The sequence below is a fragment of the Triticum aestivum genome, chromosome 4A (genome assembly GCF_018294505.1).
Source record: "Triticum aestivum cultivar Chinese Spring chromosome 4A, IWGSC CS RefSeq v2.1, whole genome shotgun sequence".
In the NCBI taxonomy this organism is placed as follows: Eukaryota; Viridiplantae; Streptophyta; class Magnoliopsida; order Poales; family Poaceae; genus Triticum; species Triticum aestivum.
Genome location: NC_057803.1, coordinates 622,043,835 through 622,055,466, shown reverse-complemented (window position 1 = coordinate 622,055,466; position 11,632 = coordinate 622,043,835).

Sequence of the window (11,632 nt, the reverse complement as noted above, 5' to 3'; positions counted from 1 at the left end):
GTTCTGGTTCTGACTCGGTGACTGTGATAACAACGAAGATCCTGTTGGTAAATCGCTGATCGGGCGGCTGCTATGTCACGCTCTTCATCCAACCGGTCCAAAGCATCTTGTCGTGTGTTTTCGTTGTCCGCTTCAATATAAGCCGTCACACGAGGTGAATCATGACGGATATCACTGGGGAGAACCGCCTTCGCTCCATAAACCATGAAGAACGGTGTGTATCCTGTTGACCTGTTGGGCGTTGTATTGATGCTCCACAACACAGATGGTAATTCTTCTACCCAACAACCCGGCGTTCTCTGCAAAGGAACCATGAGCCGGGGCATGATGCCTCTCAAGATCTCTTGATTAGCTCTTTCTGCTTGACCATTGGACTGTGGGTGTGCCACTGATGAAACGTCGAGCCGGATGTGATCGCGTTCGCAGAACTCCTTCAAGGCACCTTTGGACAAATTGGTACCATTATCTGTGATGATACTGTGTGGAAAGCCAAACCGGAAAATCACTTTTTTAATGAACTAAACCGCTTTGGCCGCATCACACTTGCTAACAGGTTCTGCCTCCACCCACTTTGTAAACTTGTCAACCGCCACCAGGAGGTGGGTCTTCTTATCTTTGGACCTTTTGAAAGGCCCAACCATATCCAGCCCCCAAGTCGCAAACGGCCAAGTAATTGGAATCATTCTCAATTCTTGAGCAGGTACCTGAGCACGTCTTGAGAACTTTTGGCAACCAAAACATCGTCTGACCAGATCCTCTGCATCAGCATGAGTAGTTAACCAATAGAAACCATAGCGAAACGCTTTAGCCACCAGAGATTTTGAACCGGCGTGGTGACCACAATCCCCTGCGTGGATCTCACGCAAAATTTCACGGCCTTCTTCAGGAGACACACAGCGTTGAAATGCCCCTGATACACTGCAATGATGCAACTCGCCGTTGATAATAGTCGTGGACTTGGATCGCCGGATTATCTGTCTGGCCAGAGTCTCATCCCCTAGTAACTCGCCCCGGTTCTTGTACGCCAAGTAGGGAAGCGTCCAATCCGGAATAACATGAAGAGCTGCCACCAATTGAGCTTCCGGATCAGGTATAGCCAAATCCGCTTCACCAGGGATCTTGACCGACGGGTTGTGCAGCACATCCAGAAAAACATTGGGCGGAATAGGTTTGCGCTGAGAGCCCAGCTGGCTTAAAGTGTCTGCCGCTTCATTTTTCCGCCGGTCCACGTGGTCCACCTGATAGCCTTTGAAATGACCTACAACAATATCCACCTCACGGTGATATGCTGCCATGAGTGGATCCTTGGAGTCCCAAGTGCCAGACACTTGCTGAGCCACGAGGTCCGAGTCACCGAAGCACTTAACTCGACCTAGATTCATCTCCTTAGCCATCCAGAGACCATGGAGCAAGGCTTCATACTCAGCTGCATTGTTAGTACAAGGGAACATTAAGCGGAGAACATAACAAAACTTGTCACCTCGTGGGGAACTTAATACGACTCCAGCCCCCGAACCTTCCAATTGCCTGGATCCGTCAAAATGGATGGTCCAATATGTGTGATCCGGCTTTTCTTTAGGTGCTTGCATTTCCGTCCAATCATTGATAAAATCAACCAGTGCTTGAGACTTAATTGCCGTCTGAGGCACATACTTCAAATCGTGCGGCCCAAGCTCTATAGCCCACTTGGCAATCCGGCCAGTTGCTTCCCGGTTCTGGATGATATCTCCCAAAGGAGCAGAACTGACCACCGTAATTGGATGCCCTTGGAAGTATTGTTTAAGCTTCCGGCTTGCCATGAAGACTCCATACACCAACTTCTGCCAATGCGGATACCTTTGCTTGGACTCAATGAGCACCTCGCTGATATAATAGACTGGACGTTGAACCGGATGCTCCTTACCTGCCTCCTTTCGCTCCACCACAATAGCCACGCTGACCGCCTGAGCGTTAGCAGCAACATATAGCAGTAATTGCTCCTTGTCAATGGGAGCAGCGAGCACAGGCGGATTGGCCAATTGTCGCTTTAAGTCCTCAAATGCTTCATCAGCAGCAGAACTCCAGACAAACTGATCCGTCTTTTTCAACATCTGATACAAAGGGATTGCCTTCTCACCAAGGCGACTGATAAACCGGCTTAGCGCGGCAATCCGGCCCGCCAGGCGCTGAACATCATTGATACACTTCGGTTTAGCGAGGGAGGTGATGGCTGTGATCTTCTCCGGATTAGCCTCAATTCCCCTATTGGACACCAAGAAGCCTAATAACTTGCCCGCCGGTACACCAAAGACGCATTTGTCTGGATTAAGCATCATCTTGTATGTCCTCAGGTTATCAAAAGTTTCCTTTAAATCACCAATCAGAGTCTCCTTCTCCCTGGATTTAACCATAATATCATCCACGTAGGCGTGTACATTACGGCCAATCTGTTTGTGTAAACAATTTTTCACACAACGTTGATAAGTTGCCTGGGCACTCTTGAGCCCAAAGGGCATAGACACATAGCAGAAGGCTCCAAAGGGAGTTATGAATGCCGTTTTCTCCTGGTCCTTAATAGCCATTTTGATCTGATGATAGCCAGAATATGCACCCAAAAAACTTAAACGCTCACAACCCGCCATAGCATCAATAATTTGATCAATACGGGGGAGGGAAAAAGGATCTGCTGGACAAGCTTTATTAAGATCTGTGTAATCCACACACATGTGCCAGGTACCGTTTTTCTTAAGGACCAGCACCGGATTGGCAAGCCACTCAGGGTGAAAAACTTCAACAATAAAACCAGCTGCTAAGAGCCTGGCTACCTCTTCTCCAATTGCCTTGCGTCTTTCTTTGTTAAACCGGCGGAGGAACTGTTTCACCGGTTTGTATTTAGGATCCACATTAAGGGTGTGCTTAGCGAGTTGCCTGGGTACACCTGACATGTGAGAGGCATTCCATGCAAAAATGTCCCGATTCTCACGGATGAACTCGAGGAGCGCGCTTTCCTATTTCGGATCCAAATTAGCACTGATGTTGAACTGCTTGGACGAATCACCAGGTACAAAGTCAACAAGCTTAGTTTCTGCTGCCGATTTGAACTTCAGGGCCGGATCATGCTCCGTAGTTGGCTTCTTTAATGGAGTCATGTCTGCCGGATCAACATTGTCCTTATAATACTTAAGCTCCTCGGTGGCACAAACCGACTCTGCATAGGCCGCATCACCTTCCTCGCACTCCAAAGCAATTTTGCGACTTCCGTGAACCGTTATTGTCCCCTTGTGACCCGGCATCTTGAGCTGCAAATACACATAACAGGGCCGTGCTATAAACTTGGCGTAGGCCGGTCGCCCAAATAGGGCGTGATACGGACTTTGGATTTTCACCACCTCAAACATCAATGTCTCCGACCCGGAATCATGATCATCCCTAAAGGCCACTTCCAGAGCTATCTTGCCAACAAGATATGCTGATCTGCCAGGTACTACACTGTGGAACACCGTATTAGACAGTTTAAGATTTTTATCTGTCAGTCCCATACGACGGAAGGTCTCATAGTACAAGATATTAATGCTGCTACCTCCATCCATGAGCACCTTGGTGAACTTATAACCTCCCACCTGAGGCACCACCACTAGAGCCAACTGACCCGGATTATCGACCCGGGGTGGGTGATCCTCTCTGCTCCATATGATTGGCTGTTCATACCAACGTAGATAATGGGGTATGGCCGGTTCAATAGAGTTGACCGACCGCCTCTGAACCTTCCGGTCTCGCTTTTCCAAGCTAGTGGTGAAAACGTGGTACTGCCCACTACTCAACTGCTTTGGGTTGCTCTGGTAACCCGACTGTTGCTGTTGTTGGTTGTAACCACCCTGGTTGTTCTGACTATTTTGACCATTATGTCCGCCCGGATTACCATTAAATCCTAAACCGGAACTTCGTCCACCGTAACCCGGCCCGGTTCCTGAGCCACCGCCAGATTCGTGATCATACCGGAAATTATTAGAATTCTTGAACTCCTGCATAATAAAACAATCCTTCCAAAGGTGGTTTGCTGGTGACTCCTTCGTTGGTTAGGATTGGGATTGGGTGCCCCATTACAATTTTTCGGTTTACCCCTACATCGCTGGCCATTATCTTGTGCGTTAGTATTAGCCACAAAGTCCATGTTACCATCCGCTTTACGCTTGCCTCCACCACCATTGCCTGCCCAGTGATGCTGCTGACCCTTGGAGTTGTTGTTCCTCTTTCCCTTCCCTATCTTGTCATCATCAGATTCGGGATCCTTTGTACTATCAGAATCAGCATATTTCACCAAAGCGGCCATGAGGGTCCCCATGTCAGTGCAATGATGCTTCATCCGTCCCAACTTCAGCTTCAGGGGCCCAAACCGGCAGTTGCCTTCTAGGGTTAATACTGCGGTGTTAGCGTTGATGCGGTCTGATGAGTGCAACACTTGTGAAACCCGGCACACCCAATGAGTTGTTGACTCTCCTTCCTCCTGGACGCATGCAGCTAAGTCCACTATCGACATAGGCTGTTTACATGTATCCTTGAAATTGCTAATAAACCGGGCTCGTAATTGGGCCCATGAACTGATAGAATTAGTCGGCAAGCTTTTTAACCAAGTAAGGGACGTTCCTTCAAGCATCATGGTGAAGAATTTCGCACACACCGCGTCATCCACATCAAGCATCTCCATGGCCATCTCATAGCTCTCCACCCATGTCTCTGGAGGCTGATCCGCCGTGTAATTTGGTACCTTGCGTGGGCCCTTGAAATCCTTGGGCAGGCGCACATTGCGTAAAGCGGGGATAAGGCAAGGCACCCCCAAAGAACTAGAAGTAACACCAGGTTCGATCGAGATGGTTGGACGAACCGGTGTGAGCTGCCGAGCATGATGCTGTGCAGCTAACTCGGCCTCCCTGCGCACTCGGGCCCGGTTCACCACTTCCTGAGCATCATCAGCGCCACCCGTCGGGTTGTTGCCATGGGGTGCTCCATGTCGTTCGTTACTCGACACTGCTGGTTCATCCATATGTCTGCTATAGCTCCGGCTTGGACGGGGGGTCGAGTGGATCCGGTCATGGCTGTACGAGTATGCTTCCTGTTGGACCAAGGCTGTCCTTAGAAGCTCCTTGACCCGTCGTGTCTCTACTGCCTGCGGCGAATCACCTTCAATTGGAATGGCCTCTAGCCGTGCAGTAGCGGCAACGAGATTGTCCATCGGGTTGGAGTAGTGACCCGGAGGTGTTGAAACAGCTTGAGGTATAACAGTGTTTTGACGAGGCGGGTCCACCTGATGATGCTGAACCGGGGCGCCGGCCCCGGGAGCTTCAGCCTGGTTTCCCTCCATCAGATTGCCGGTTCCTACTCCTGGAGTGTTGAAAAGGTCTCTGGCCTCAAAAACCGGAGGCAAACGGGACCGGTACTTCCTCCTCATGACTTCCTGCGACGCACTCTGGTCCAACATGAGCCTGTGTCTAAAGCGGCCCGCTCCGTGGCCATCCTGGTGTCCTCGGCTGCTAGATCTGCCTTGTCCTGGGTGATCTGTTCCTTCACTTTTGCAATCTCGGCGTTGTGAACGCCATGATCCGCCGGATTAGCCTCCGCCATAAGCACAGCCAATGCATCAAATAGCTCTGATAGAACTTGAGCCGGCGGGCGCACAGGGCCTCCTGCCCCGGCAGCTGTTGCCGCTGCTGAACCGGAGGTCGTTGCTGCAGCGGTCGAAGAATGAAGCGCTGCTTGTGTGCCAGTCATGAATATTCCAACCCGGTTGGGCAGATCAGAGGTGTCCGGAATACTGTCGCCATCGGAACAGCCCCCAATCCGGCCGTCTTGTAGCTGATAAAGAGATTCGGTTTCTCCGATCGATGACTCGTCATCGAAACAAACGACGGTATCGCCGCGAGATTCTGATCCATCCTCATAACTTCCTCCATGGATGACTCCCACGAAGGCATGCTTCATGGCCAGTTTAAACCAGGCGGATCATGCACGCTGAGCCGTCTCGACGAGTCGGTGCAGATGTCCAGCTCGGGGCCCGGTTCACCGATCTTGCCAATGAAAATGTGAATGCCACCAAAGGGGACCCAGTACCCGTACTCAATTGAGCCGGCCTCGGGGCCCCAGCCTGCGTCGTTGATGTAGAGCTTGCCGCGACGATTGTTAGTCATCCGGCCTACGGCGTAGCCCTTGAGTCCTTCAAAGCGGCCCTCCAAGAACATGAAACCATCGTGCGAAAGCCCCACGGTGGGCGCCAACTGTCGTGGTTTTGTCACGGCAGATGTCCTAGAGAAAGGACTTAGTCGTGGAGCCATCGAGACGGGTTAGCTTGAAGGGGTTAAAGCGGACACAGGGACGCAAGGGAGTTTATACTAGTTCGGCCCCTTCGATGAAGGTAAAAGCCTACGTCTAGTTGTGATGGAATTGATGGGGGTTTCGATGACTAGGGAGCAAACAAGCTTCGCCTATGTCTCGAGTTGTTGTCTGTATCCTTGAACCGCCGCCGGGTCGTCCCCTTATATACACGGGTGACTCCCGTCGGCTTACGGAGTCCCAATACTGGCTCGTAGATGTGTCCGGTTTGGTCTCTACTTATTCCTAACTTACAATACAAGTTAACTACTAACGCCGGTTTACGGCTATAGGCCTTGAACCGACCATGGGCCTTGAGCCCTCCTCTGTCTTCTTGGGCTTTAACATACTTAACTACTGACGAAGTTAACCCGGCCCAGATAGGCCGTTTTACGCCCGGTAGTAATATCCCCAACAGTGCAGCCCCCTTTTCCTTGTTCCTCTCCCCCTCTTTCCTTCTCTCTTACTCCAACAAGGTAAGGAGGAGTCCTACTCCCGGTGGGAGTAGGACTCCCCCCTTGGCGGCCCTCCTCCTAGGTCGGCCGCCTCCCCCCTTGCTCCTTTATATACGGGGGCAGGGGGCACCCCATAGACACACAAGTTGATCAGTTAATCTCTCCCAGCCGTGTGCGGTGCCCCCTCCACCATATTCCACCTCGATCATATCGTAGCAGTGCTTAGGCGAAGCCCTGCGTCGGTAGCAACATCATCACCGTCACCATGCCGTTGTGCTGACGGAACTCTCCCGTGAAGCTCTGTTGGATCGGAGTTTGCGGGACGTCATCAAGCTAAACGTGTGCTGAACTCAGAGGTGCCGTGCGTTTGGTACTTGGATCGGTCGGATCGTGAAGACGTACGACTACATCAACCGCGGTGTGCTAACGCTTCCGCTTTTGTTCTACGAGGGTATGTGGACAAGACTCTCCCCTCTGGTTGCTATGCATCACCATGATCTGGCATATGCATAGGAAAATTTTGAAATTACTACGTTCACCAACAGTGGCATCCGAGCCAGGTTTTATGCGTAGATGTCATATGCACGAGTAGAACACAAGTGAGTTGTGGGCGATATAAGTCATACTACTTACCAGCATGTCATACTTTGGTTCGGCGGTATTGTTGGATGAAGCGGCCCGGACTGACATTATGCGTACGCTTACGCGAGACTGGTTCTACCGACGTGCTTTGCACACAGGTGGCTGGCGGGTGTCAGTTTCTCCAACTTTAGTTGAACCAAGTGTGGCAACGCCTGGTCCTCGCGAAGGTTAAAACAGCACCAACTTGACAAACTATTGTTGTGGTTTTGATGAGTAGGTAAGAATGGTTCTTGCTCAGCCCGTAGCAGCCACGTAAAACTTGCAACAACAAAGTAGAGGACGTCTAACTTGTTTTTGCAGGGCATGTTGTGATGTGATATGGTCAAGACGTGATGAGATATAAGTTGTTGTATAAGATGATCATGTTTTGTTGAAGTTATTGGCAACTGGCAAAAGCCTTATGGTTATCTCTCTATTGCATAAGATGCAAGCGCCAAATAATTTCTTTACTTTATTGCTATGTGATAGAAATAGTTGCAAGAGCAATTGTTGGCGAGACAATCATGTGACGACACATTGATATAGATCAAGATGATGGAGATCATGGTGTCTGCCGGTGACGATGGAGATCATGACGATGCTTTGGAGATGGAGATCGAAGGCACAAGATGATGATGGCCATATCATGTCACATATTTTGATTGCATGTGATGTTTATATTTTATACATCTTATTTTGCTTAGTTCGACGGTAGCTTTATAAGATGATCTCTCACTAATTATCAAGGTACAAGTGTTCTCCCTGAGTATGCACCGTTGCGAAAGTTCTTCATGCTGAGACACCACGTGATGATTGGGTGTGATAGGCTCTATGTTCAAATACAACGGGTGCAAAACAGTTGCACACGCGGAATACTCAGGTTAAACTTGACGAGCCTATCATATAACAGATATGGCCTCGGAACACGGAGACCGAAGGTCGAGCATGAATCATATAGTAGATATGATCAACATAGTGATGTTCACCATTGAAACTACTCCATCTCACGTCATGATCGGACATGGTTTAGTTGATATGGATCACGTGATCACTTAGAAGATTAGAGGGATGTCTGTCTAAGTGGGAGTTCTTAAGTAATATGATTAATTGAACTTTAATTTATCATGAACTTAGTCCTGGTAGTATTAGCATATCTATGTTGTAGATCAATAGCTCGCGATGTTGCTCCCAATTTATTGTGTTCCTAGAGAAAAATTATTTTGAAAAATGTTAGTAGCAATGATGCGGATTGGATCCGTGATCTGAGGATTATCCTCATTGTTGCATAGAAGAATTATGTCTTTGATGCACCGCTACGTGACAGACCTATTGCAGGAGTAGAGGCAGACGTTATGAACGTCTGGCTAGCTCAATATGATGACTACTTGATAGTTTAGTGCACCATGCTTAACGGCTTAGTATCGGGACTTCAAAGATGTTTTGAATGTCATGGACCATAATTGATGTTCCAGGAGTTGAAGTTAATATTTCAAGCAAATACCCGAGTTGAGAGATATGCAGTCTCCAACAAGTTCTATAGCTAAAAAGATGGAGGAGAATAGCTCAAGCAGTGAGCATGTGCTCAGATTGTCTGGGTATTACAATCGCTTGAATCAAGTGGGAGTTAATCTTCCAGATAAGATAGTGATTGACAGAATTCTCTAGTCACCATCACCAAGTTAGTAGAACTTCGTGATGAACTATGATATGCAAGGGATAACGGAAGCGATTCCCAAGCTCTTCGTAATGCTGAAATCAACAAAGGTAGAAATCAAGAAAAATATCAAGTGTTGATGGTAGACAAGACCACTAGTTTCAAGAAAAGGGCAAAGGGAAGAAGGGGAACTTCAAGAAGAACGGCAAGCAAGTTGCTGCTCAAGTGAAGAAGCCCAAGTCTGGTCCTAAGCCTGAGACTAAGTGCTTCTACTACAAAGGGACTAGTCACTGGAAGCGGAACCGCCCCAAGAGAATAAATTATTGTTCTGTTTACATGAATAAAACCTTATATGGTTACACACCCAATGAAAATGGTTCGTTGGATCTCGATCATAGTGATACACATATTCGTAATATTGAAACCAAAAGATGCAAAGTTAATAATGATAGTGCAACTTATTTGTGGCACTGCCATTTAGGTCATATTGGTGTAAAGCGCATGAAGAAACTCCATGCTGATGGACTTTTGGAATCACTTGATTATGAATCACTTGATGCTTGCGAACCATGCCTCATGGGCAAGATGACGAAGACTCCGTTCTCCGGAACAATGGAGCGAGCAACTGACTTATTGGAAATAATACATACTGATGTATGTGGTCCGATGAGTGTTAAGGATCACGGCAAGTATCATTATTTTTTGATCTTCACAGATGATTTGAGCAGATATGAGTATATCTACTTAATGAAACACAAGTCTAAAATATTTGAAAAGTTCAAAGAATTTTAGAGTGAAGTGGAGAATCATTGTAACAAGAAAATAAAAGTTTCTACAATATGATCGCAGAGGTAAAATATTTGAGTTACGAGTTTGGCCTTCAGTTAAAACAATGTGAAATAGTTTCACTACTCACGCCACCTGGAACACCACAGTGTAATGGTGTGTCCAAACGTCATAACCATACTTTATTAGATATGGTGCGATCTATGATGTCTCTTACCGATCTACCACTATCATTTTGGGGTTATGCATTAGAGATAGCTACATTCACGTTAAATAGGGCACCATCTAAATCCATTGAGATGACACCGTGTGAACTGTTGTTTAGCAAGAAACCTAAGTTGTCGTTTCTTAAAGTTTGAGGTTGCAATGCTTATGTGAAAAAGTTTCAACCTGATAAGCTCAAACCCAAATCGGAGAAGTGTGTCTTCATAGGATACCCAAAAGAAAATGTTGGGTACACCTTCTATCACAGATCAGAAGGCAAGATATTTGTTGCTGAGAATGGATCCTTTCTAGAGAAGGAGTTTCTCTCGAAAGATGTGAGTGGGAGGAAAGTAGAACTTGATGAGGTAACTATACCTGCTCCCTTATTGGAAAGTAGTTCATCACAGAAATATGTTCCTGTGACTACTACACCAATTAGTGAGGAAGCCAATGATGATGATCATGTAACTTCAGATCAATTTACTACCGAACCTCGTAGGTAAACAGAGTGGGATCCGCACCAGAGTGGTACGGTAATCCTGTTCTGGAGGTCATGTTACTTGACCATGACGAACCGACGAACTATGAAGAAGCGATGATGAGCCCAGATTCCGCAAAATGGCTTGAGGCCATGAAATCTGAGATGAGATTCATGTATGAGAGAAAAGTATGGACTTTGATTGACTTGCCCATTGATCGGCAAGCCATTGAGATTAAATGGATCTTCAAGAGGAAGATGGATGCGGGTAGTAGTGTCACTATCTACAAAGCTAGAATTTCCACAAAAAGGTTTTCGACAAGTTCAAGGTGTTGACTATGATGAGAATTTCTCACTCGTATCTATGCTTAAGTCTATCCGAATCATGTTAGCAATTGCCGCATTTTATGAAATCTGGCAAATGGATAAACAAAACTGCATTCCTTAATAGATTTATTAAAGAAGAGTTGTATATGATGCAACCAGAAGGTTTTTGTCAATCTTAAAGGTACTAACAAAATATGCAAGCTCCAGCGATCCATCTATGGACTGGTGCAAGCATCTCGGAGTTGGAATATACGCTTTGATAAGTTGATCAAAGCATATAGTTTTATACAGACTTGCGGTGAAGCCTGTATTTACAAGAAAGTGAGTGGGAGCATTACAACATTTCTGATAAGTATATGTGAATGACATATTGTTGATCGAAGATAATGTAGAATTATTCTGCAAAGCATAAAGGAATGTTTGAAAGGAGTTTTTCGGTGATGTGTGAGTAGTTGTTCCTCCTCGTGGCCCACCCTCGTGGCCCCCCGTTGCTCCACCGACGTACTTGTTCCTCCTATATATATATATATATATATATATATATATATATATATATATATATATATATATATATATCCACGTACCCCCAAACATCCAGAAGCACCACAAAAACCTAATTCCATCGCCGCAACCTTCTGTACCCGAGAGATCCCATCTCGGGGCCTTTTCCGGAGCTCCGCCGGAGGGGGCATTGATCACGGAGGGCCTCTACATCAACTCCATGGCCTCTTTGGTGATGTGTGAGTAATTTACTTCAGACCTACG